The sequence below is a fragment of the Heterodontus francisci genome, unplaced genomic scaffold, assembly GCF_036365525.1.
Source record: "Heterodontus francisci isolate sHetFra1 unplaced genomic scaffold, sHetFra1.hap1 HAP1_SCAFFOLD_51_2, whole genome shotgun sequence".
In the NCBI taxonomy this organism is placed as follows: domain Eukaryota; kingdom Metazoa; phylum Chordata; class Chondrichthyes; order Heterodontiformes; family Heterodontidae; genus Heterodontus; species Heterodontus francisci.
The window spans coordinates 5742501-5746587 of record NW_027141369.1 but is presented as its reverse complement, the minus strand read 5'-3'; the positions used below and the strand labels follow the sequence as shown (position 1 = coordinate 5746587).

The 4087-nt window shown below is 44.1% G+C and overlaps 1 non-coding gene across 1 annotated transcript; it reads right to left on the bottom strand.

Moving 5' to 3' along the window:
• Positions 1–3594: 3594 nt before the first annotated feature.
• Positions 3595–3685, bottom strand: trnar-ucu (transfer RNA arginine (anticodon UCU)). The gene is given in 2 exon segments: positions 3595–3630; positions 3649–3685. It is a non-coding gene; the product is annotated as a tRNA-Arg (tRNA).
• Between the last annotated feature and the right edge of the window lie 402 nt (positions 3686–4087).

The window sequence follows — 4087 nt, the reverse complement described above, 5'->3', positions numbered from 1 at the left end:
CATTCGCTACTTTCCAATCTAACAGAACCTTCCCGAAGCGAGGGAATTTTGGAAAATTAAAACCAGCGCATCAACTATCTCACTAGCCACTTCAGGACCTGGCGACTTGTCAGCCCGCAGCTCCAACAATTTGTTCAGTACCACTTCACTGGTGATTGTAATTTTCTTGAGTTCCTCCCTCCCTTCCATTTCCTGACTTACAGCTAATACTGGGATGTTATTTGTATCCTCAATAGTGAAGACCAATCCAAAGTATCTGTTCAATTCATCTGCCATCTCTTAATTATCCATTATTAATTCCCCAGACACACTTTCCATAGGACCAACACTCACTTTGTTAACTCTTTTCTTTTTAAAATATCTATCGAAACTCTTACTAGTTGTCTTTATATTTCTCGCTAGCTTTCTCTCATACTCTAATTTTACCTTCCTTATCAATCTTTTAGTCATTCTTTGCTGTTTTTTTTTATATTCTGTCCAATCTTCTGACCTGCCTCCCATCTTTGCACAATTATAGGCTTTTTCTTTAAGTTTGATAGTATCTTTAACTGTTTTCCTGAACCATGGATGGTGAGTCCCACCTTTGGAATTTTTCTTTCTCGTTGAAATATATCTATTCTGTGTATTCTGAAATTTTCCTTAAATGTCTGCCACTGCATCTCTATTGACTTATCCCTTAACCTAATTTGCCAGTTCACTTTAGCTTGCTCTGCTTTCATGCCCTTATAATTGCCCTTATTTAAGTTTAAAATACTCGTTTGGGACCCACTCTTCTCTCCCTCAAACTGAATGTAAAATTCAATCATATTATGATCGCTACTACCTAGGGGCACCTTAACTACGAGGTCATTAATTAATCCTATCTCGTTGCACAATGCCAGGTCTAGTATAGCCTGCTCTCAGGTTGGCTCCAGAACTTATTTTTCCAAGAAATTATCCCAAAAACATTCTATGTACTCCTCATCTAGGCTACCTCTGCCCATCAGAATTTCCAGTCTATATGTAGATTAAAATCCCCCATAATTATTTCTGTACCTTTCTGACAAGCTGCCATTATTTCTTTTTTTATACCCCATCCTACAGTGTGGTTAATGTTAGCTGGCCTGTACACCACTCCCACAAGTGACTTCTTGCCTGTATTATTTCTCATCTCAACTCAAACTGCTTCTACATCGTGATCTCCTGAACTTAGGTCATCCCTCTCTATTGCGCTAATACCATCATTAATTAACAGAGTTACCCCATCACCTTTTCCAAGCTTCCTGTCCTTCCTAAATGCCATGTCACCTCCAATATTCTCATCCCAATCTCTGCCGCCCTGCAGCCATGTCTCTGTAATGACTATCAGATCGTACTTATTTATTCTATTTGTGCTCTCTGTTCATCTGTTTTGTTTCGAAAGCTCCATGCATTCAGATACAGAGCACTTAGTTTTGTCCTTTTATTATTTTTGTAACCTCCAGCCTTATCTATTGATTTACTCTTAGATTTGTACATTCTGTCCCTTCCTGTCTCGGTCTGTTTATCATTTCCCATATTTATACCTTTCTCTCTTGCCTTGGCTCTCCTCCTTGATTCACCATATCTTCCCAAATTTGATCCCTTGCCCCCACTATTCAGTTTAAAACCGTCTCTACGTCCCTCGTTATGTGGCTCGCGAGAACACCGGCACCAGCACGGTTCAGGTGTAGACCGTCCCAACGGTACAGCCACCTCTTTCCCCAGTACTGGTGCCAATGCCCCACGAACCAGAACCCACTACTACCACACCAGTCTTTCAGCCGCACATTACTTTCTCTAATCTTATTTGTCCTATGCCAATTTGCACATGGCTCAGGTAATAATCCAGAGATGATTACCTTTGAGGTTCTGCTTCTTAATTTGGTGCCTAGTTCCTCATACTGACTATGCAGAACCTCTATCCTTGTCCTGCCTATGTCGTTGGTACCGACATGGACCACGACAACTGGATCCTCCCCCTCCCATTGTATGTTTCGCTCCAGCCCTGAGCAGACGTCCTGAATCCTGGCACCGGCAGGCAACACAGCCGTCTGGACTCTTGCTCTTTGCTGCAGAGAACAGTGTTAATCCACCTTACTATACTGTCCCCTACTACCACTACATTCCTTTTTTCTCACACTTTGAGCCGCAAACACGTTTTTTTAATTTTCAAAATATACTTTATTCATAAAAATCAGCAAATATTACATTGCCAAACAGTTTCAAACAGCACCAAAAAATACAAACATTGCAAGGGAGATCAGTTTCCTTCTCTCCTATCATGAGTTTCTTCACAACCCTTCCATTTCACTATTGTCATGCCAATTACAGTTTTACATTTACAGCAAAAGAAAATATCAACGATTCAGTTCGAGGGATTTCCCATGGATCCAGCCCCTCAGTTCAGCTTGGTGGGGGGACCTTACACTGTGGTCTTTCCCCATTGAGCCTTTGCTGCGGCTGCTCCAAGCTTTAGTGCGTCCCTCAGCACGTAGTCCTGGACCTTGGAATGTGCCAGTCTGCAACATTCGGTGGTGGAAAACACTTTGCGCTGGAAGACCAGCAAGTTTCGGGCAGACCAAAGGGCGTCTTTCACCGAATTGATAGTCCTCCAGCAGCAGTTGATGTTTGTCTCGGTGAGCGTCCCTGGGAACAGCCCTGAGAGCACAGACTCCTGTGTTACAGAGCTGCTTGGGATGAACCTCGACAAAAACCACTGCATCTCTTTCCACACCTGCTTTGCAAAGACACATTCCAGGAGGAGGTGGGCGACCGTCTCTTCCCCACCACAGCCAACGCGGGGGCACTGTGCGGAGGGGGCGAGACTTCGGGTGTGCAGGAAGGATCTGACGGAAAGGGCCCGTCTCACCACCAGCCAAGCTACGTCTTGGTGCTTGTTTGAAAGTTCTGATGATGAGGCATTCCGCCAAATGCCTTTGACGGTCTGCTCGGGGAACCATCCGACAGGATCCACCATCTCCTTTTCCCGTAGGCCCTTGAGGACATTCCGTGCAGACCACTGCCTGATGGACCGGTGGTCAAAGGTGTTTTGCCGCAGAAACTAAACACTTTTTTTTTTATTTCCAAAATATACTTTATTCATAAACATCTGTAAAAATTACATTGCCAAACAGTTTCCAAACAGCACCAAAAAATACAAACATTGCAAGGGATATCAGTTTCCTTCAATACTCTCATGAGTTTCTTCCCAACCCTTCCGTTTCACAATTGTCATGTCAATTACAGTTTTACATTTGCAGAAAAATGGACCTTAATCACTTACAGATACTCATCAAACATGCAGCTTTTTCCAAACCAATCAACTACCTGCTTGCCTGTGATGTCACAGCTCAACAGATCCTCACCAAACAGCTCCTTCCGCTGCACCGAAGCAAGAACCAAATCCTGTGAACTCACCCCAGCGGCTCTCTGTTTCCCTGCTCTCACTCTCCATTGCAATATCACTTTTTGATTTTTTTACCCCAGCTCTGCTCCTGCTGTGCTCCTCTCTCTCGCTCTGTCTCTGAGTCGGTGCTTTTGACACACTTGTTCACTCTCTGTTCCGTCGTGCTCTTCTGTCACTGGTCCAAAATCTGACTCTGGTGGGATTTGAACCCACAACCTTTGAATGCCTTCTTTATCATTATTTAGAAGGCCAACACGCTATCCATTGCGCCACAGAGCCGCACATATTTTGATAAACATCACCAAGGCCTTTGATCTTGTCAGCAGAGACGGACTCTTCAAATTGCGATGGAAACTCGGCTGCCCTCCTGAACTCTTGGGCATCATCTCTTCTTTCCACGAGAACATGCACAGTTCCATCAGTTACAATGGAGCAACATCAGACACTTTCAAGATCAGCAGTGGGGTAAAGCAAGGCTGCGTGCTGGCGCCAACTCTCTTAGGAACAGAGGAACATAGGAGCAGGCCATTCATCCCGTCGAGCCTTTTCTGCCATTCAATTCGATCATGGCTGATCATCTACCTCAACGCCCCTTTCCCGTGCTCTCCCCATATCCCTTGATGTCATGAGTATCAAGATTTCTAACAATTTATGTCTTGAACATGCTCAGTGATTGAACAG